This window comes from Lipotes vexillifer, unplaced genomic scaffold, assembly GCF_000442215.2.
Source record: "Lipotes vexillifer unplaced genomic scaffold, Lipotes_vexillifer_v1.1 scaffold1215, whole genome shotgun sequence".
NCBI lineage: Eukaryota > Metazoa > Chordata > Mammalia > Artiodactyla > Lipotidae > Lipotes > Lipotes vexillifer.
The window spans coordinates 1-24000 of NW_006790710.1; the positions used below are offsets into that span (position 1 = coordinate 1).

The following is a 24000-nucleotide window of genomic DNA, read 5'->3' on the forward strand; positions in this document are numbered from 1 at the left end:
CTCACGGGCTCTAGAGCGCAGGCTCAGTAGTTGTGGTGCATGGGCTTAGTTGCTCTGTGGCATATGGGATCTTCTCGGACCAGGGCTCGAACCCATGTCCCCTGCACCGGCAGGCAGATTCTTAACCACTGCGCCACCAGGGAAGTCCCAATTACATGTGTTGACCTGATAGTTCTTAGTGGTTTTGTCTTGGAACAGACGGAGGTGTGGTCACAGGAGACCTAAACACCAAAAGGAAGCAGAAGTTTTAGAGAGGTCGAAAAATTAAGTGGAAGTGAGACAATGCCAGAGAGAGAAGTTGGGGTCTCTGTGATCAGAGAAAGAAATAGTTGAGTCCAACTTTTCAGAGATGGAGCTGTGCTGATGAGAAGTCTTCTGACCAGGAGTTGGTGTCTGGAGTAAAATGTGGGGATGTACCAGAGTTTGATGGCATGTCAGATAGGTCTTCTACCTGGGACACTGAGGGCATCAAAGGATAGTGGCAGGGGCTAGAGGGGAGGTAAAACTGAGCCTATAAACTCAGTGAAGGTGGGGACAGTGATGCTGAGAAATGAGTCTCAAAGAGGAAGGGTTTGTTTGGAGGGGCTGACCACATCACCAAACCTACCCCGGCCCAAGCCACCCCACCCCACCCCAAGTTTCCATGACAGGAACTACTGCTTTCCTCATCCCTTCAGAGTCTTCTGAGGTTAAACCTGAATATTTGAGTTTAATTGAAATAGTACTCTTGGGGGCCAGATTTGTTTCTTAATCCACTGAGTTAGACGTCTTTTTTGCCCTTTTATGTAACAGTCACTGAATTTATATTAACTTCCATGACTTTAGATCTCTTATAGTTTTTGTATTCTTACTTTTGTATCTCTTTTTATTAATGTAGTATATGTTATTGCACAGGACTCTAACTTCATTTTTCTTTTTTGCTCACACCATAAAGGATCTATTCTACTTGTTTTTTCTTCCTATATGCAATGCATTTGACCAATTATAAAATATGTATGTATCTATTCGATTTGTAAAAAGGGAAAGTAGGGAGGCATTTTAAAAAACAATTGCCATTCTTTTCTTTTTACTTTTTCTGTGTGAATATATTCTCTAGAGTAGACTGCATTGGTTCAAATTCTCACTACCATTTTATAGCTGAATGACCTTGGGTGGATGACCTAATCATTCTGACCTTAATACTGTCACAGAGAGCACACAAATATTATCTATTATCATTATTTAAAAGGTGCCAAGCAAGTCAAGGTATATCATCTGGAGGCATGTAGATATGTTTGTGCCAATTTATTTGGTACATGAAAGATCATTTACACTGAAATTCTCAAGTTTTATACATTGTAAGCACAGCATTATCTTTTTTGTTCCACTAGCTTTCTTTTTACTTTGAGATTTTGTCATTCTTATTTATTTGGTTTGGTTTACCCTTAGATGTGACTCCTTTAAATGTTTATGGAAATTCTTCTCAAAATATGAAAGATTAAAGTCTAAAGTTTTAATATTTTTGTTCCTTCTCCTTCTTAAAGTTTATGATGGGTTGAATTACATTATTGGTCTTCTCAAAGAAATAACTTTTGGATTTGCTTATTCTTTTTACTATTTTTGTTTTGTTTCATTAATTGCAGCTTATTGTTTTTATTAATGCTATCATCCTTGTATCCCTTGATTTATGTTATAGCTGTTTTTCTAATTTCCTTAGGTAAGCATTAAGTTCCTTTATGTTTTCTTAATAATGAAGAATTGAAGATCATACATAAAACATTTTCTTGAATCCTTAGATTTTGGTATAAATTGCTCTCATTTTCTTCTTAAATTTACATTATTGATTTCCTCTTTGAGTCAGTGGCTATCTATTTTTTTAACAAGGTTGTTTCTTAATTCCCATATAGTTAAGATTTTTTGTAGCCATCAATCATTCTCTTATTTTTCTCTAATGATTTTGAATTATAATCAGAGAATGTTTCTTGTGGGGTCACTGCTTTAAAAAATTTCTTAATAGGTTTTCTTTATGGTCTAGTAGAGAATTATCCAATAGAAATATACTGCAAGCCACATATGTAATTGAAAGCTTTTTAGTAGACATATTGAAACAAGCAAAATGAGGGTTAAAATTAATTTTAATAATATATTTTATTGAATCAAATATATCAAAAACATGATCCATTAAACATATACTCAATATAAAAATTTTTTCAGGTACTCATTTGCCATTGTTTCTTCCAGTTTTATTGAGATATAATTGACATGCAGCACTGTATAAGCTTAAGGTGGACAGCATAGTGATTGACTTACCTAGATCATGAGATGCTTACCACAGTAAGTTTAGTGATCACCCATCATCGCATATAGATACAAAATTAAAGGAACAGAAAATTTTTTTTCCCTTAGGATGAGAACTCTTAGAATTTACTCTCAGCTACTTTCATAGATAACAGAGCAGTGCTAATTATCTTTACCATGTTGTACATTACATCCCTAGCACTTATTTCTCTTACAACTGGAAGTTTGTACCCTTTGACCGCCTTCATCCAATTCCTCCTCCCCCTATTCCACGCTTCTGGTGGCCACAAATCGAATTTCTATTTCTATAAGCTTGTTTGTTTGTTTTTGAAGTATAATTGACCTACAGCATTATGTTAGCTCCTATCACACTACATAGTGATTCAGTACGTCCATACATTTCAAAATAATCACTACAGTAAATCAGGCTATGATATTCACCCTAGAAAGATATTACATAACTGTTGACAGTATTTCTTACACTCTAATTTCTGACCTGTGACATATATGTTGCAACTGAAGTTTGTATCTTAATCCCTCCCACCCATTTCTCTTCTTCCCCTACTCCCCTCCACTCTATCAACTACTTGTTTGTTCTCTGTATCTATAAGTCTGTTTCTGTTTTGTTTTTTTTTAACATCTTTATTGGAGTATAATTGCTTTACAATGGTGTGTTAGCTTCTGCTTTACAACAAAATGAATCAGTTATATATATACACATATGTTCCCATGTCTCTTCCCTCTTGCGTCTCCCTCCCTCCCACCCTCCCTATCCGATCCCTCTAGGTGGTCACAAAGCACCGAGCTGATCTCCCTGTGCTATGCGGCTGCTTCCCACTAGCTATCTACCTTACGTTTGGTAGGGTATATATGTCCATGCCTCTCTCTCGCTTTGTCACAGCTTACCCTTCCCCCTCCCCATATCCTCAAGTCCATTCTCTAGTAGGTCTGTGTCTTTATTCCTGTTTTACCCCTAGGTTCTTCATGACATTTTTTTCCTTAAATTCCATATATATGTGTTAGCATATGGTATTTGTCTCTCTCTTTCTGACTTACTTCACTCTGTATGACAGACTCTAGGTCTATCCACCTCATTACAAAGAGCTCAATTTCGTTTCTTTTTATGGCTGAGTAATATTCCATTGTATATATGTGCCACATCTTCTTTATCCATTCATCCGACGATGGGCACTTAGGTTGTTTCCATCTCCGGGCTATTGTAAATAGAGCTGCAATGAACATTTTGGTACATGACTCTTTCTGAATTCTGGTTTCCTCAGGGTATATACCTAGTAGTGGGATTGCTGGGTCATATGGTAGTTCTATTTGTAGTTTTTTAAGGAACCTCCATACTGTTCTCCATAGTGGCTGAACCAATTCACATTCCCACCAGCAGTGCAAGAGTGTTCCCTTTTCTCCACACCCTCTCCAGCATTTATTGTTTCTAGATTTTTTGATGATGGCCATTCTGACTGGTGTGAGATGATATCTCATTGTAGTTTTGATTTGCATTTCTCTAATGATTAATGATGTTGAGCATTCTTTCATGTGTTTGTTGGCAGTCTGTATATCTTCTTTGGAGAAATGTCTATTTAGGTCTTCTGCCCATTTTTGGATTGGGTTGTTTATTTTTTTGTTATTGAGCTGCATGAGCTGCCTGTAAATTTTAGAGATTAATCCTTTGTCAGTTGATTCATTTGCAAATATTTTCTCCCATTCTGAGGGCTGTCTTTTGGTCTTGTTTATGGTTTCCTTTGCTGTGCAAAAGCTTTGAAGTTTCATTAGGTCCCATTTGTTTATTTTTGTTTTTATCTCCATTACTCTAGGAGATGGGTCAAGAAGGATCTTGCTGTGATTTATGTCATAGAGTGTTCTGCCTATGTTTTCCTCTAAGAGTTTGATAGTTTCTGGCCTTACATTTAGGTCTTTAATCCATTTTGAGCTTATTTTTGTGTATGGTGTTAGGGAGTGATCTAATCTCATACTTTTACATGTACCTATCCAATTTTCCCAGCACCACTTATTGAAGAGGCTGTCCTTTCTCCACTGTATATTCCTGCCACCTTTATCAAAGATAAGGTGACCATATGTGCATGGGTTTATCTCTGGGCTTTCTATCCTATTCCATTGATCTATCTTTCTGTTTTTGTGCCAGTACCATACTGTCTTGATTACTGTAGCTTTGTAGTATAGTCTGAAGTCAGGCAGCCTGATTCCTCCAGCTCCATTTTTTGTTCTCAAGATTGCTTTGGCTATTCGGGGTCTTTTGTGTTTCCATACAAATTGTGAAATTTTTTGTTCTAGTTCTGTGAAAAATGCCAGTGGTAGTTTGATAGGGATTGCATTGAATCTATAGATTGCTTTGGGAAGTAGAGTCATTTTCACAATGTTGATTCTTCCAATCCAAGAACATGGTATATCTCTCCATCTGTTTGTATCATCTTTAATTTCTTTCATCAGTGTCTTATAATTTTCTGCATACAGGTCTTTTGTCTCCTTAGGTAGGTTTATTCCTAGATATTTTATTCTTTTTGTTGCAATGGTAAATGGGAGTGTTTTCTTGATTTCACTTTCAGATTTTTCATCATTAGTATATAGGAATGCCAGAGATTTCTGTGCATTAATTTTGTATCCTGCTACTTTACCAAATTCATTGATTAGCTCTAGTAGTTTTCTGGTAGCATCTTTAGGATTCTCTATGTAGAGTATCATGTCATCTGCAAACAGTGACAGCTTTACTTCTTCTTTTCCGATTTGGATTCCTTTTATTTCCTTTTCTTCTCTGATTGCTGTGGCTAAAACTTCCAAAACTATGTTGAATAAGAGTGGTGAGAGTGGGCAACCTTGTCTTGTTCCTGACCTTAGTGGAAATGCTTTCAGTTTTTCGCCATTGAGGATGATGTTGGCTGTGGGCTTGTCATATACGGCCTTTATTATATTGAGGAAAGTTCCCTCTACACCTACTTTCTGCAGGGTTTTTATCATAAATGGGTGTTGAATTTTGTCAAAAGCTTTCTCTGCATCTATTGAGATGATCATATGGTTTTTCTCCTTCAATTTGTTAATATGGTTAATCACATTGATAGATTTGCGTATATTGAAGAATCCTTGCATTCCTGGAATAAACCCCACTTGATCATGGTGTATGATCCTTTTAATGTGCTGTTGGATTCTGTTTGCTAGTATTTTGTTGAGGATTTTTGCATCTATGTTCATCAGTGATATTGGCCTGTAGTTTTCTTTCTTTGTGACATCCTTGTCTGGTTTTGGTATCAAGGTGATGGTGGCCTCGTAGAATGAGTTTGGGAGTGTTCCTCCCTCTGCTATATTTTGGAAGAGTTTGAGAAGAATAGGTGTTAGCTCTTCTCTAAATGTTTGATAGAATTCGCCTGTGAAGCCATCTGGTCCTGGGCTTTTGTTTGTTGGAAGATTTTTAATCACAGTTTCAATTTCAGTGTTTGTGATTGGTCTGTTCATATTTTCTATTTCTTCCTGATTCAGTCTTGGCAGTTTGTGCATTTCTAAGAATTTGTCCATTTCTTCCAGATTGTCCATTTTATTGGCATAGAGTTGCTTGTAGTAATCCCTCATGATTTTTTGTATTTCTGCAGTGTCAGTTGTTACTTCTCCTTTTTCATTTCTGATTCTATTGATTTGAGTCTTCTCCCTTTTTTTCTTGATGAGTCTGGCTAATGGTTTATCTATTTTGTTTATCTTCTCAAAGAACCAGCTTTTAGTTTTATTGATCTTTGCTATTGTTTCCTTCATTTCTTTTTCATTTATTTCTGATCTGATTTTTATGATTTCTTTCCTTCTGCTAACTCTGGGGTTTTTTTGTTCTTCTTTCTCTAATTGCTTGAGGTGCAAGGTTAGGTTGTTTATTCGAGATGGTTTCCTGTTCTTACGGTAGGATTGTATTGCTATAAACTTCTGTCTTAGAACTGCTTTTGCTGCATCCCATAGATTTTCGGTCGTCATGTCTCCATTGTCATTTGTTTCTAGGTATTTTTTGATTTCCTCTTTGACTTCTTCAGTGATCACTGCGTTATTAAGTAGTGTATTGTTTAGCCTCCACGTGTTTGTATTTTTTACAGATCTTTTCCTGTCATTGGTATCTAGTCTCATAGCCTTGTGATTGGAAAAGATAATTGATACAATTTCAATTTTCTTAAATTTACCAAGGCTTGATTTGTGACCCAAGATATGATCTATCCTGGAGAATGTTCCATGAGCACTTGAGAAAAATGTGTATTCTGTTGTTTTTGGATGGAATGTCCTATAAATATCAATTAAGTCCATTTTGTTTAATGTATCATTTAAAGCTTGTATTTCTTTATTTATTTGCATTTTGGATGATCTGTCCATTGGTGAAAGTGGGGTGTTAAAGTCCCCTACTATGAATGTGTTACTGTTGATTTCCCCTTTTATGGCTGTTAGTATTTGCCTTATGTATTGAGGTGCTCCTATGTTGGGTGCATAAATATTTACAATTGTTATATCTTCTTCTTGGATCAATCCCTTGATCATTATGTAGTGTCCTTCTTTGTCTCTTCTAATAATCTTTATTTTAAAGTCTATTTTGTCTGATATGAGAATTGCTACTCCACGTTTCTTTTGGTTTCCATTGGCATGAAACATCTTTTTCCATCCTCTTACTTTCAGTCTGTATGTGTCTCTAGGTCTGAAGTGGGTCTCTTGTAGACAGCAAATATATGGGTCTTGTTTCTGTATCCATTCAGCCAATCTGTGTCTTTTGGTGGGAGCATTTAGTCCATTTACATTTAAGGTAATTATCGATATGTATGTTCCTATTCCCATTTTCTTAATTGTTTCGGGTTCGTTATTGTAGGTCTTATCCTTCTCTTGTGTTTCTTGCCTAGAGAAGTTCCTTTAGCAGTTGTTTTAAAGCTGGTTTGGTGGTGCTGAACTCTCTCGCTTTTGCTTGTCTGTAAAGGTTTTAATTTCTCCATCAAATCTGAATGAGATCCTTGCTGGGTAGAGTAATCTTGGTTGCAGGTTTTTCTCCTTCATCACTTTCAGTATGTCCTGCCACTCCCTTCTGGCTTGTAGAGTTTCTGCTGAGAGATCAGCTGTTAACCTTATGGGGATTCCCTTGTGTGTTATTTGTTGTTTTTCCCTTGCTGCTTTTAATATGCTTTCTTTGTATTTAGTTTTTGACAGTTTGATTAATATGTGTCTTGGCGTATTTCTCCTTGAATTTATCCTGTATGGGACTCTCTGTGCTTCCTGGACTTGATTAACGATTTCCTTTCCCATATTAGGGAAGTTTTCAACTATAATCTCTTCAAATATTTTCTCAGTCCCTTTCTTTTTCTCTTCTTCTTCTGGAACCCCTATAATTCGAATGTTGGTGCGTTTAATGTTGTCCCAGAGGTCTCTGAGACTGTCCTCAGTTCTTTTCATTCTTTTTTCTTTATTCTGCTCTGCAGTAGTTATTTCCACTATTTTAACTTCCAGGTCACTTATCCATTCTTCTGCCTCAGTTATTCTGCTATTGATCCCATCTAGAGTATTTTTCATTTCATTTATTGAGTTGTTGATCACTGTTTGTTTCATCTTTAGTTCTTCTAGGTCCTTGTTAAATGTTTCTTGCATTTTGTCTATTCTATTTCCAAGATTTTGGATCATCTTTACTATCATTATTCTGAATTCTTTTTCAGGTAGACTGCCTATTTCCTCTTCATTTGTTAGGTGTGGTGGGTTTTTGCCTTGCTCCTTCATCTGCTGTGTGTTTTTCTGTCTTCTCATTTTGCTTATCTTACTGTGTTTGAGGTCTCCTTTTTGCAGGCTGCAGGTTCGTAGTTCCCGTTGTTTTTGGTGTCTGTCCCCAGTAGCTAAGGTTGGTTCAGTGGGCTGTGCAGGCTTCCTGGTGGAGGGGACTGGTGCCTGTGTTCTGGTGGATGAGGCTGGATCTTGTCTTTCTGGTGGGCAGGTCCACGTCTGGTGGTGTGTTTTGGGGTGTCTGTCGACTTGTTATGATTTTGGGCAGCCTCTCTGCTAATGAGTGGGGTTGTGTTCCTGTCTTGCTAGTTGTTTGGCATAGGATGTCCAGCACTGTAGCTTGCTGGTCGTTGAGTGAAGCTGGGTGCTGGTGTTGAGATGGAGATCTCTGGGAGATTTTTCCTGTTTGATATTATGTGGAGCTGGCAGGTCTCTTGTGGACCAGTGTCCTGAAGTTGGCTCTCTCACCTCAGAGTTACAGCACTGACTCCTGGCTGCAGCACCAAGAGCCTTTCATCAAAAAGAGGAAAAGGGGAAAAAATCATAAATCTTGCTCTCAAAGTCCACCTCCTTAATTTGGGATGATTCGTTGTCTATTCAGGAATTCCACAGATGCAGGGTACATCAAGTTGCTTGTGGAGATTTAATCCGCTGCTTCTGCGGCTGTTGGGAGAGATTTCCCTTTCTCTTCTTTGTTCTCACAGCTGCCAGGGGCTCAGCTTTGGATTTGGCCCCGCCTCTGTGTGTAGGTCTCTGGAGGGCGTCTGTTCTTCGCTCAGACAGGACGGGGTTAAAGGAACAGCTGACTGGAGGCTCTGGCTCACTCAGGCCGCGGGGGAGGGAGGGGCGCGGAGTGCGGGGCGGGCCTGCTGCGGCAGAGGCCGGCATGACATTGCACCAGCCTGAGGCGCGCAGTGCGTTCTCCTGGGGAAGTTGTCCCTGGATCCCGGGACCCTGGCAGTGGCGGGCTGCACAGGCTCCCTGGAAGGAGGGTTTGGGTAGTGACCTGTGCTCGCCCACAGGCTTCTTTGTGGCGGCAGCAGCGGCCTTAGAGTCTCATGCCCGTGTCTGGGGTCCGCGCTGATAGCCGCGGCTCGCGCCGGTCTCTGGAGCTCTTAATCCCCTGTCCTGGCGCACCAGGAAACAAACAGGTAAGAAAAAGTCTCTTGCCTCTTCGGCAGGTGCAGCCTTTTCCCCGGACTCCCTCCCGGCCAGCCGTGGCGCACTAACCCCCTGCAGGCTGTGCTCACGCCGCCAACCCCAGTCCTCTCCCTGCGCTCCGACCGAAGCCCGAGCCTCAGCTCGCAGCCCCGCCCGCCCCGCGGGGGAGCAGACAAGCCTCTCGGGCTGGTGAGCGCCGGTCGGCGCCGATCCTCCGTGCGGGAATCTCCCCGCTTTGCCCTCCGCACCCCTGTGGCTGCGCCCTCCTCCGCGGCTCCGAAGCTCCCCCACCTCCGCCGCCCGCAGTCTCCGCCCGCGAAGGGGCTCCTAGTGTGTGGACACTTTTCCTCCTTCACAGCTCCCTCCCACTGGTGCAGGACCCGTCCCTATCCTTTTGCCTCTGTTTATTCTTTTTTCTTTTGCCCTACCCAGGTACGTGGGGGGTTTCTTGCCTTTTGGGAGGTCTGAGGTCTTCTGCCAGCGTTCAGTAGGTGTTCTGTAGGAGTTGTTCCACGTGTAGATGTATTTCTGGTGTATCTGTGGGGAGGAAGGTGACCTCCGCGTCTTACTCTTCCGCCGTCTTCCCGGAACTTCTCTCTGTTTTGTTATAGTTGTTCATGTTGTTCATTTGCTTTGCCTTTTATTTTCCACATGTAAGTGAAATCATACAGTATTTGTCTTTCTCTATCTGACTTATTTCACTAAGCATAATTGCCCCAGGTCCATCCATGTTGTTGCAAAAACAAGATTCCATTCTTTTTTATGGCTGAGTAATATGCAGTAGCCAATATTGTTGTCTATTGTAAATAATGCTGCAGTGAACATAGGGATATGCATATATATTTTCTAATTGGTGTTTTCCTTTCTTTGGATAAGTGCCCAGGAGTAGAAATGCTGGATCGTATGGGGTTTCTATTTTTAATTTTTTGAGGACCCTTCATGTTGTGTTCTATAGTGGCTTCCCCAATTTACGTTTCCACCAGCAATGTACAAGGGATCCCTTTTCTCTACATCCTCACCAACACTTGTTACTTCTTGTCTTTTTGATAATAGCTATTCTGACAGGTGTGCAGTGATAATCTTATTGTGGTTTTGATTTGCATTTCCTTGATGATTAATGATGTTGAGAATTTTTTCATGTGCCTATTGGCCATCTGTATGTCTTCTCTGGAAAAATGTCTATTTGAGTCCTCTGCCGATTTTTAGTCATGTTATTTGTTGTCGTTGTTGACTTGTATGTATTCTTTCCGTATTTTGGATATTAACCCCTTATCAGGTACATCATTTGCATATATCTTCGGCCATTCAGTAAGTGGCCTTTTCCTTTTGTTACTAATTTCCTTTGCTGTTCAAAAAATTTTAGTTTGAACTTGGGTGGCGTGTGCGCCGCGACCACAGGGTGACGGCGCATGTCAGGTCCCTCCGGTCCGCACTCCCTGGCTCCGAGGTGGTCGATGGGATGGAGCGCCGTGGAGCAAGCGGCGGCGCCCGTCGCGGGGCTGGGGCAGCGCAAGAGCCCGCCCGGAGGCTTGGGCATGGCGGGCCGCAGGACCTGAGCCCTACCCCTCGGGGAGCAACCTGGTGGCAGGCGATGGGGTTGGAGCAGGACTGCTGCCGCCACCTCCTCGGCCCCGCAGCAAAGCGCCGGACAGCTCAGGATCATGGCCCTGGAGCAGCTCTGCTCCGTCCTGTGTGGTTAATAACAGTACTTGTAGTGGAAGGGATTGCTGTGGCCCAAAAGACCCAAGATGGACAAAATATTGGAATCAAGCACATGCCTGCAACCCAGCGTGGCCTTTGGGTTCGAACCAGCAATGGAGGTCATTGTGCTTCACCAGATTATCTTGACTCATATCCACTAAACAAGGAATGTATCTACATTTTGGAAGCTGCTTCACGTCAAAAAACACAGCTGACCTTTGATGAACATTATTGTATTAGAACCATCATTTGAATGTCGGTTTGATCACTTGGAAGTTCGAGACGGGCCGTTTGGTTTCTCTCCACATGTAGATTGTGACTGTGGTGTGAAAAGCCCTCCATCAATTAGATCAGCAGGGAGATTCATGTGGATTAAGTTCAGTTCCTATGAAGAACTTGAAGGACTGGGATTTCTAGCAAAATATTCGTTTATTCCAGCTCCAGACTTTACTTACCTAGGAGATGGCCAGTTTGAATTGTCAGGAGCTGACGGAATAGTACGTTGGAATCAGGTAGAACAAGAGGAGAAAACAAAACCTGGCCAAGCAGTTGATTGCATGTGGGCGATTAAAGCTACTCCAAAAGATAAGATTTATTTGCGGTTCCTAGATTATCAAATGGAGCACTCAAATGAATGCAAGAGAAACTTTGTTGCAGTCTACGATGGGAGCACTTCTATTGAAAATCTGAAGGCCAAGTTTTGCAGCGCTGTGGCCCATGGCGTAATGCTTAAAACAGGAGTTGGGGTGATACGGATGTGGGCTGATGAAGGTAGTCGGCTTAGCACGTTCAGAATGCTTTTTTTTTTTTTTTTGCGGTACGCGGGCCTCTCACTGTTGTGGCCTCTCCCGTTGCGGAGCACAGGCTCCGGATGCGCAGGCTCAGCGGCCATGGCTCACGGGCCCAGCCGCTCCGCGGCACGTGGGATCTTCCCGGACTGGGGCACGAACCCACGTCCCCTGCATCGGCAGGCAGACTCTCAACCACTGCGCCACCAGGGAAGCCCCAGAATGCTTTTTACTTCCTTTGTGGAGCCTCCCTGCACAGACAGCACTTTCTTTTGCCATAGCAACATGTGCATCAATAATTCTTTAGTCTGTAATGGGGTTCAAAACTGTGCATACCCTTGGGATGAAAATCATTGTAAAGAAAAGAAAAAAGCAGGACTGCTTGAACAAATCACTAAAACTCACGGAGCAGTTGTCGGCATTGCGTCAGGGATTGTCTTGGTCCTTCTCATTATTTCTATTTTAGTACAAGTGAAACAGCCTCGAAAAAAGGTCATGGCTTGCAAAACTGCTTTTAATAAAAGTGGATTTCAAGAAGAGTTTGATCCTCCTCATTATGAACTGTTTTCACCGAGAGACAAGGAGATGTCTGCAGACCTGTCAGAGGAACTGGACAGCTACCAGAAGGCGCTGCGCTCCTCCACTGTGTCACCGTGCATCCACGACCATCACTGTGGATCGCAGGCACCCAGCATCAAGCAAAGCAGGACCAACCTGAGTTCCATGGAACTTCCCTTCCGAAATGGTTCTGAACAACCGCAGCCAATGAAAACATTTAATAGCATCTTCAAAAAGAGAAGCTACACTTTCAAGCAAGCACATGAGTGCCCTGAACAGGCCCTAGAAGACAGAGTAATGGAAGAGATTCCCTGTGAAATTTGTCAGAGGGAGGGAAGATTCTGCACAAGCATCCATAGTCATCGATTTTTTTTTAACATCTTTATTGGAGTATAATTGCTTTACAGTGGTGTGTTAGTTTCTGCTTTATAACAAAGTGAATCAGTTATACATATACATATATCCCCATATCTCCTCCCTCTTGCATCTCCCTCCCTCCCACCCTAGCCATCGATTTTTAACCTTCTACTGAAGGTGACATTAATTATTAAGTATGTATGTATGTAGCCTACAGAGCACCCATACTGTCTTCAGCAGCCAACCCTTTTCTCCTGTCAGAACTAGGAAGACCTTCATTCCCCATTAACCTAATGTAATGGTGAAGTTTTTATTATCTCAGGCAGTCTATATATGTTAACCCAACCAAGGAACTTACTCCATTCAGTAAAAAACAAAAAATAAGCCTCTATTGCTCAGTAGCATTTGGAGAGAGGAGGGGTAGTGGTGCGCCAGGCTCAGCTGCCTGCCTGTCTTAGCAGCAGGAAGACTGCTCTTGATTGACACAGCTCTGTCAATATTTTGATGCCACAGTAAGTTTAAAAGTAAGATTTTTCTTCACATTCCTTTTATTTTTTCTTTTCTCTAAATTTAATTTGTTTTATAAGCCAGTAATTTTACCCTTTCAGTTTCTTATATAAATGGTTCATGTATCACACGTATTTCAATATAGGCATTTGTTCTAGAATTTGTCAAAATATAACTAGTTACTGTGGTAAGTGCCAATTAAGACACAGAGTTGTGTTCTGTCCATCTGCTTCTTCTTGACTGGTTTCTATACTGCTGCCTTTTAATTACTGGGTCCTTAGTCTTTATTTTCTGTGATATGATTTAGCACCTTTAAGTCACATTTTGTCTTAGTTATATTATATGAGAAAGTTTCATAATCCTAGGATGTATGCACCATTGCCAGTTATACCTAAAAACTTGAAAAAGATTAAAATTTTTAGAAATGCTTTGAAATTCCCCAAGTTTTATCACATTCAGTGATAGCCCATTCATTCCTGTGAGCAAAAAGTCATTTAATTCATTTCGGGGAGGCCTATCATTATATTCACTTCCTGTGTTTCTCATTACTAGATTTGTGTCTTTTATTATTTTTATAAAAAGATGATCTCACTCCCTTTGTGTTGGTTTATCTTATAGGTTATGGTAACCAAGGTTGTATGAGAGTTAAAGGAAAATGCCCGAGAAATTGTATAAGCCTTTATTAGATTGCTTCTTATTTGGGATAATACATTTTTCTAGTTCTTACCAAGAATAACAATTTCTACTTTTTTTAAAAGTGCACTTTTGACCTTATTTTTTTATGGTATATAAACAATAATTTATAAATATGATATAAAAACTTGCTGCATTTTTTTAGACTTTTGATATTATTGGATACTGTACAAACTTTATTAAATCAAGATTAAAGAGCTACATGACAGATTTCTTTCAGTGCTCACATTAGCAGCTTTGTATACAAATATGCTGTGATGGAACTCTACACTATAATTTACGGTAAAGACCTTGGTAATGTGTACATAAGCATTTGTTTCCTCTTGTTATTGTGTTTAGTTTATGATAAATTTTTCACTGTGTGATATTTATTGTTTTAAGTCACTACACAAATCTGATATTAAAATATACATTATTACATGAAAAAAAAGATTTTAGTTTGATATAGTCCCATGTGTTTATTTTGCTTTTGTTTCCCTTGCTTGAGTAGACATATCCAAAAGAAATTACTAATATTGAAGTTAAAGAGCATACTGCCTGTGTTTTCTTCTAGAAGTTTTATGGTTTCAGGTCTTACATTTAAGTCTTTAATCTATTTTGAATTTATTTTTGTGCATGGTGTGAGAGAGTAATCCAGTTTGATCTTTTGTATGTAGTTGTGTTTTCCCAACACCATTTACTGAAGAGGCTGTCTTCCCCTCATTGTATATTCTTACCACCTTTGTCATAGATTAATTGCCCATATAAGTGTGGGTCTATTTCTGCTCTATATTCTGTTGCATTGATCTATGTGTCTGTTTTTGTGCCAGTACCATTCTGTCTTTTTGTGTGTGTGATTCTCAACATTTTTATTTAAAATAATAGCCATGGGGGGCTTCCCTGGTAGGGCAGTGGTTAAGAATCCACCTGCCAATGCAGGGGACATGGGTTCAAGCCCTGGTCCAGGAAGATCCCACATGCTGAGGAGTAACTAAGCCCGTGCACCACAACTACTGAGCCTGTGCTCTAGAGCCCATGAGCCACAACTACTGAGCCCTCGTGCTACAACTACTGAAGCCCACGCACCTACAGCCAGTGCTCTGCAGCAAGAGAAGCCACCACAATGAGAAGCCCGCACACTACAATGAAGAGTAGCCCCTGCTCGCCGCAATTAGAGAAAGCCCGCACGCAGCAACAAAGACCCAATGCAGCCAAAAATAAATAAATAAAATAAATAGTAAAAATAAATAAATAACATGTTTTTTAAAATAAAATAAAATAAAATGAAATAATAGCAGTGTGTAATATGACCATCTTTTCATATTTCCAAATGAACGCTTTAAATAATCCCCAGTTTTTATTACTTACGTGTCCAGATTCTACCAGTTGTGCTTGGCTTCTTTATCTTTCTTTTTTAGCCCTCACTGGAATCATAAGTTTTCTTTCCATCAAGGGAAGTTTGTTTGTGATGGTTTCTGGGCTATCAGATTTGGCATGTACAGTTGCAAACATAGTTGGAACAGCACTCACAGCTAACATACACTAACATTAACAGCAAGAAGAAGTTTTTTACATGGTGATTCCTCTATGTGTATCATCCCACAAATTGCCTTCAGTCATAGACTGAAGTACCATACTGTTTTGATCACTGTAGCTTTGTAGTATAGTTTGAAACCAGGCAGCATGACACCTCCAGTTCTGCTCTTTTTAAAAATTGAAGTGTAGTTAATTTACAATGTGTGTTAATTTCTGTTGTACAGCCAAGTTATTCAGATATATATTCTTTTTCAGATTCTTTTCCATTATAGATTATTATAAGGTATTGAATGCAGTTCCCTGTGTTATACAGTAAGAACTTGCTATGTATCTATTTTATATATAGTGATGTGTATCTGTTAATCCCACGCTCCTAATTTAACCCTCCCCTATCCTTCCCCTTTTGGTAACTATAAGTTTCTCTTCTGTGTCTGTGAGTCTGTTTCTGTTTTGTAAATAAGTTCATTTGTATCATTTTTTTAGATTCCACATATAAGTGATATCACATGATTATGGTCTTTCTTTGTCTGACTTAACTTCACTTAGTATGATAATCTCTAGGTCCATCCTTGTTGCTGCTCCAGTTCTGTTCTTCTCTCTCAAAATTTTTTTTTTTTTTTTTTTTGGTTATTCAAGGTCTTTTCTGTTTCCATACAAATTTTAGAATTATTTGTTCTCATTCTGTGAAAAATGCTGATGGTGTTTTAATAGGTATTGTGTTGAATCTGTAGTTTGCCTTGGGTTGTATGGTTATTTTTTTTTTTTTAAAGAAGATATTGGGGGTAGGAGTTTATTAATTAATTAATTAATTTTTGCTGTGTTGGATCTTTGTTTCTGTGCGAGGGCTTTCTCTAGTTGTGGCAAGTGGGGTCCACTCTTCATCGCAGTGCGTGGGCCTCTCACTATCGTGGCCTCTCTTTTTGCAGAGCACAGGCTCCAGATGCGCAGGCTCAGTAGTTGTGGCTCATGGGCCTAGCCACTCTGCAGCATGTGGGATCTTCCCAGACCAGGGCTCGAACCCGTGTCCCCTGCACTAGCAGGCAGACTCCCAACCACTGCGCCACCAGGGAATCCCTGTATGGTCATTTTAACAATATTCTTCCAATCCATGAGCACAGTGTATCTTTCCATCTGTGTTGTTTTCAATTTCTTTCATCAGTGTCTTACAGTTTTTCTAGTATAGATGTTTTACCTCCTTAGTTAGATTTATTCCTAGGTGTTTTATTCTTTTTGATGTGAAAAATTGTATAATTAATTTCTTTTTTTTGAAGAGTTCATTGTCAGTGTATAGAAATGCAACAGATTTCTGTATACTAGTTTTGTGTCCCACAACTTTACCCAGTTCACTGATGAGTTCCAGTAGTTTTTGATCATGCCTTTAGGATCTTCTGTGTATAGTGAGTGTCATGTCATCTGTAAAGAGTGACAGTTTTACTTATTCCTTTCCAATTTGGATTCCTTTTATTTCTTTTTCTTGTCTGATTGCTGTGGCCAGGACTTGTAATATTATGTTTATTAAAAGTGGCAAGAGTCTTGTTCCTGATCTTAGAGGAAATGCTTTCAGCTTTTCACCACTGAGTATGGTGTTAGTTGTGGGCTTGTCATATATGACCTTTATTAGTCTGAGGTATTTTACCACTATACCCACTTTGTGGAGTTTTTTTTTTTTTTTAATAAATGGATGTTGAATTTTGTCAAAAGATTTTCCCACATCTATTGAGATGATCATATGACTTTTAATCTTCAGTTTGTTAATGTGGTGTATCACCTTGACTGATTTGCAGCTATTGAACAATCCATGCATCCCTGGGATAAATCCCACTTGATTGTGGTATATGATCTTTTTAATGTACCACTGAGTTGCTAATATTTTGTTGAGATTTTTGTATCTATGTTCATCAGTGACATTGGTCTGTAATGTGTGTGTGTGTGTGTGTGTATGTGTGTGAGATATCTTTTTCTAGTTTTGGTATCAGGGTGATGCTGGCCTCATAGCATGAGTTAAGAAGCATTCCTTCCTCTCCTATTTTTTGGAATAGTTTGAAAAGGATACGTGTTAACTCTTCTCTAAATGTTTGGTAGAATTCACCCGTGAAGCCATTTGGTCCTGGACTTCAATTTCTTGGGAGTATTTTATTACTGATTCAATTTCATTATCGGTAATTGGTCTGTTCATATTTTCTATTTCTTCCTGGTTCAGTCTTGGGAGATTGTACATTTCTAGGAATCTGTCCATGTCTTCCAGGTTGTCCATTTTATTGGCATATAATTGTTCACAGTAATCTCTTATGATCCTTTATATATTTTGTGGTGTTTGTTGTGACTTACTCTTTCTCATTTCTGATTTTATTTACTTGGGCCCTCTCTCTTTTTTCTTGATGAGTCTGGCTGAAGGTTTACCAATTTTGTTCATCTTTCCAAAGAATCAGTTCTTAGTTTCATTGATATTTTAAATTTCTGCCCAGATCTTTATTTTTTTTATACTAACTTTGGGGTTTGTTTATTCTCTTTAGTTACTTTAGGTGTAAGGTTAGGTTGTTTATTTGAGATTTTTCTTATTTCCTGAGGTACACTTGTATTGCTCTAAACTTCCCTCTTAGAACTACTTTTGCTGTTTCCCATAGATTTTGGATTGTTGTGTTTTCGTTTTCATTTGTCTCCAGGTATTTTTTAATTTCCTCTTTGATTTCTTCAATGACCCATTGGTTGTTTAGTAGCACATTGTTTAGCCTTCATGTGTTTGTGTTTTTTGCAATTTTTTCCCTTGTAGTTGATTTCTGGCTTCATAGCATCGTGGTTGGAAAAGGTGCTTGATATGATTTCAGTCTTCTTAAGTTTACTGAGACTTGTTTTGTGGCCTAATGTGTGATCTACCCTGTAGAATGTTCCATGTGCCCTTGAAAAGAATGTGTATTCTGTCGCTTTTGGATGGAATGTTCTATCTATATCTATTAAGTCTACCTGGCCTAATATGTTGTTTAAGGCCAGTGTTTCCTTATTAATTTTGTCTGAATGATGCATCCATTGATGTATGTGGGGTTTTAAAGTACTCCAATATTGTTGTTTACTGTCAACTTCTCTTTTTATGTCTGTTAATATTTGCTTTTTGTATTTAGGTTCTCCTATGTTGGGGCCATATATATCTATGTATATACCTAATGCTGGCCCACTGGTAGGTGGAGCCAGATCCTGGAGTCTCTGGCTGCAGGGCCTGAGGGTCCTGGAGCTGGTATCAGCCTGCTGGAGGGTGGGGTGAGGTCCAGGGGGTCCCTGGGCTAGTGGTGATGCACTGGTAGGCCAGTCCATGCTCTGGGCCCTCTGGTGGACAGGGCCAGATCCTGGGCCTTCTGGTGGATGGGGCTATGTCCCACGTGGCTGCGAGCCCAGGGGGTCCGAAGGAAGCTGGCCTACTAGTGGATGGGCCTGTGTCTCCACTCAACTAGCTACCTGGCCTGAGGCATCCTAGTACTGGTATTGACAGGCTGGTGGGTGGGGCTGGGTCCCAATGCTAATAAGCTAGAGGGAAGATTCCAAAATGTCACTTGCCAGCACGGTGTTACTGTGGTAGAACGGAGCTCCCCAGTAGAGCTGCTGCCAGTGTGTATATCCCCAGGATGATCTCCTGTTGCCTCCTGCCTCTCTGGGAGGCTCTCCAAGATCAGCAGGCAGGTCTGAACCAGGCTCCTTTCAGATTACTGCTTCTTCCCTGGGTCCTAGCGTGTGTGAGATTTTGTGTGCACCCTTTGAGAGTAGAGTCTCTATATCCTACAGCCCCCTGGCTCTCTGAAAAGTAAGCCCTACTGGCCTTCAAAGCCCAATGTTCTGGAAGCTCTCCTTCCTGGTTCAGGACCCACAGGCTGGGAAGCCCAGTGTAGGCTCACATCCTTCAGTCCTTAGGGAGAACCTCTGCAATTGTAATTATCCCCCATTTGTGGGCCGTCCGCCCAAGGATATGGGTCTTGACTCTACCTTGTCTCCACCTCTCCTACACATCTTCTTGTGGTTCCTTCTTCATATATTTAGTTGTAGGAGATCATTCCTGCTGGTCTTCAGGTCTTTCTCTTCAACAGTTGCTCTGTAAATTGTGATACTGCTGTGCCTGCAGCAGGAAGTGAGCTCAAGTTCTTTCCAATCTGACATCTTGCCCACTTGCCACAATATAAAGTTGTTAACGAGATAGTTCACATGTTTAAATTTCATACTAAGTCTTCAAAACCTGGTATGTATTTCACACTTACAGCACATATCAATTTGGGCTACGCACATTTCAAGTGCTCAGTAGTCCTGTGTAGCTAGTGGCTACTATATCAGGCAGCATATGATCAACGTTTGTAAATGTTCCATAGATAAAACTAAAAATGTATATTTTCAATTTTTTATTGAAAAAAACAAAAAAACTCGCTGTGCCCAAATCTGAAAATGGTGTCTGAAATTATTTTCCCATTTAACTGAATTTTGGTCAATTTACATATGGAATTTTAATAGTTTTTACTTTAAACATAGAGCTGCTAGATTGGTGCACATAGGTTTATGACTGCTGTGTTTTCTTCATAAATTTTGCTTCTTAAAAATGTTTAATTGTGGGGCTTCCCTGGTGGCGCAGTGGTTGAGAGTCCGCCTGCCGATGCAGGGGGCATGGGTTTGTGCCCTGGTCCGGGAAGATCCCACATGCCGTGGAGCGGCTGGGCCCGTGAGCCATGGCCGCTGAGCCTGCGCGTCCGGAGCCTGTGCTCCGCAATGGGAGAGGCCACAACAGTGAGAGGCCCGTGTACCGCAAAAAAAAAAAAAAAAAAAAAGGGTCAAACACCCCTAACATAAGATTTACCATCTTAACCATTTTTTAGGGTATGGTTTAGTAGTGTTAATTATACTCACATTGTTGTGCAACAAAACTCCAGAGCTCTTCATCTTGAAAAACTGAAAATCTACATCCCTTAAACAACATCTCCCCATTTGCCCAACTCCCTAGTCCCTGGCAATCACCATTTTACTCTCTGTCTCTATGAATCTGACTACTCTAGGTACCTCATATAAGTGGAATCATATAGTATGTGTCTTTTTCATACTGACTTATTGCACTTAGCATCATGTCCTCCAGGTTCATTCATGTTGTCATATATGTCAGAATTTCCTTCCTTTTTATGTCTGAATAATATTCCATTGTGTAGACAGACCACATTTTGCGTTTCAACTGCCAATGGACACAATTTGCTTTCACCTTCTGGCTATTGTGAATAATGCTGCTATGAACATGGGCATACAATTATCTCTTTGAGATGCTGCTTTCAATTCTTTTGGGTATATACCCAGAAGTGGAATTGCTGGATCATCTGGCATTTCTATTTTGAATTTTTTGAGGAGCTGCCATACTGTTTTCCACAGTGGCTGCACCATTTTACATTCCCACCAACAGTACACGGGGGTTTCAATTTCTCCACATCCTCTGCCAGGCATGTTTTCTGTATTTTTTGCTTTGTTTTGTTTATTTTTGTATTTTTTTAAATGATAGCCATCCTAATGGGTGTGAGGTGACATCTCATTGTAGTTTTGATTTGCGTTTTCCTAATGATTAATGATGTTGAGCATCTTTTCATGTGCTTATTGGTCATTTGCACATCTTTCGAGAAACGTCTAAGTCCTTTGCCCATTTTTGAATCAGGTCTTTTTGTTGTTTTTGAGTTTTAGGAGTTCTCTATATATTCTGGATATTCATCCCTTATCAAATATATGATTTGCAAATATTTTCTCCCATTCTATGGTCTGCCTTTTTACTCTGTGGTAACATCTTTTGATGTACACATTTAAAATTGTTTCATGAAGTCCATTTTGTTAATTTTTTAGGGACTTCGCTGGCGGTCCAGTGGTTAAGACTGCGTTTCCACTGCAGGGTGCACGGTGTTGATCCCTGGTCGGGGAACTAAGTTCCCTCATGCTGTGTGGCATGCCCCGCTGCAAAAAGAAAACCAAAACTATCAGCAATTTGTTATTTTTCATTAACTATGCCTTTGGTGTAATTTTCGAGAAATCTTCTCCAAATTCAATGTTGTGAAGTTTTGTCCTATGTCTTCTAAGAGTTTTATAGTTTTAGATCCTTGATCCATTTTGAGTTAATTTTTTATATGACATCAGTAAGAGACCAAATTCATTTTTTACATTTGGATATTTAGTTTTCCTAGCACCATTTCTTGAAACGACTGTCCCTACTGAATATTCTTTGAACCCTTGAAAGAAGTAACTTGACCATGTATGTGAAGTCTATCTCTTTTAACTTGAAACCTTTAAAGTTTACTTAAAAATTTAAAAAATATTTAAAAATCTCCATCCAATCTATTTCTTTTGATGTAAGAATTCTGTTCATTCACACAATATAATTACTTTATTCCTTCCATTTAGTATAAGCTCAGTCTTTTTGTGTTTCCTTTTTCCTTTTTTTATAAACAATTTTATTTGTTGTTAATTTGGGAATTCTCTGGTACTTTTCCATTTCCATGTAAATGCAGTACAGCATCTCCAAATCTCTGACATTTTTGCCTCCCTCTCACTTATAAGGGCCCGTGGGGTTAGGTTGAAACTACCCAGATAATCCATGGTAATCTCCTTATGGCAAGACCCTTAACTTTATCTACAAAGTCTCTTTGCCATGTAAGGCAACAGATTCACAGCTTCCAGAGATTAGAATGTGAGCTTCTCTGCAGGGCCATTTTTCTGCCTACCACACACCATCAGCCTAAAGTTAAACCCAGATCTTATTGAAAACTTGAAAGTTTTCCCCTAAGTTATTGAAATTTTGTTCTGGTCTCTTCTTGGGGAACACCTGTCACCCACAGATTTCTACTTTCCAGGCTCTGTTGCTCTCATGTTGCTCCTCAATCCTATCTACTCTATTTTTCTGGCACATTCTGGGAGATGATCTCTGGAAGAGCAAACTTCTACACCGATTTTACTTTTTGCATTATCAATTAGGATCTTTACTGCTTTCAATATGCATTAAAAAAATTCACTCTTTTGCTTCCTTCAAGTTAGTTACTGCCCCTCCCATAAAATGAATATACTCATTTTCAACAAATGGTTTTGTTTTCATAAAGTTCCAAGGTAAAGAGTTCCTCTTTATTTTGCCAAATATAGATACCTCAAATGAAGCATCCTCCCTGATTTTACATTAAGTATTCTCATTCACTAAGTGGAAAACAAAAACAAAAACAAAAAATCAAATAAGGAGCTTTCCTTAGAGAGCGCCACCTTAACAAAGCTCATCTCTGATTGGGTATTCTACAAGTTGCATATTAATAGGAGGAAAGAGTTCTCTAAGTGACTAATAAGTCCAAAATTCAGCTGCATGGGTTAAAGATGGAGAATAGACTATTTCATTAATGAGGTTGTTAACTCTTTCGCAGAGTGTAGTCACATTAGATTGCTGCGTATGCTTATTGGTGGTCGTTGAAATTATACAGAAAGGGTTCAAAGGAGAGTAGGAGAAGAGGAAATGGATCTGTGTTTACTGACAAAGTGGAATTAGAAATTCCTGGACAAGTAAGCATTTAGGTGAATGATTGCCCAAGATGAAGAGGAACTCCCTCCCTGTTTGGAGACAGAAGAATGGAATCACAGGGGAAAGAAGACTGATCCTTAACAGTTATTTGAAGAGAGTATTCTTTCTTTCAAATGCTTTCTGTTGTGAGAGATAAGCTAAACTAGAACTAGTTAAGTGTGGCGCTCCAGCGGGGAAGTGTCTATCTGGATTCTGCTAAGATGACTACAGGTCCCCAGGTCTCTTGGAGCTTACAGGAACACAATTTTCCCTCCTGGTGTGTTCTGTGGGGTGGTGCTAGTGATTCTGTGGAGGGAATCCAACGCAGGCGACTTGAGATGGTCACTTTTGCACCAGAGGAAATGCTTTTCTCCCACTCTGAAACCCATTCAAGCCTTTCCATAAAAGAGGAATACTTATATACAGGCCTACAGCAGTGTGATTTTTTGAGTCAAGACATTTAAAAAAGATTTTCAGTTTTGAAAATTTTTTTTGGCCACGCCTCACAGCTTGCAGGGATCTTAATTCCCTGACCAGGGATTGAACCAGGGCCATGGCAGTGAAAGTTCCTAACCACTAGACCGCCAGGGAATTCCCTGAAAATTCCTTAAATGTTTTCTATTTCTGTAAAAGGGAAACTTTCCACTTAGCAGTACTAATCCAGGATATATCAAAACTGAACGCTGTCTTTGCCCTCAACTATTCTAACTACCCAGAGCAGTTGAAGATCTAAGACCTCTGTGTCATCTTGGTGTGCCAGACTCTTACTGAATTCAACTGAAGACTTAACCTGACCGCTGAACAATGGGGACTTATTTTAACCATTTGTATACAAATGCACTTATTTTGCTCTATCCATAACAGTAATTTTCTACCCTTAATTAGCATAAGCACCATGAAACTGTGCACCTTCCTTCCTATCACTTCAAAACTCCTAACATCCCCCTTCTCTCCCTGCTCCCCATCCCTTCCAGCTCCCTCAACAACCATGAATGCCTTCAACAGTGTGTTCCCTTGCCTGGCAAGCAAATGAACTCATTTTTGAAAAGCCCAAGTAGTCTGTTTTATTCTGATCCTGCTTGTACAGAGTATGTAAGCAGCACTGCCGAGGTACTTCAGTGACTGTTTATTTGATATGGTTTTAACACACTCCGTGTGTCCCTGTAGGAGAGT

At 39.9% G+C, this 24000-nt stretch overlaps 1 pseudogene; it reads left to right on the forward strand.

The window, feature by feature from the left end:
* The first annotated feature begins 11891 nt into the window (after positions 1-11891).
* LOC103080430 (neuropilin and tolloid-like protein 2) lies at positions 11892-12594 on the forward strand (annotated as a pseudogene).
* Positions 12595-24000: the final 11406 nt, after the last annotated feature.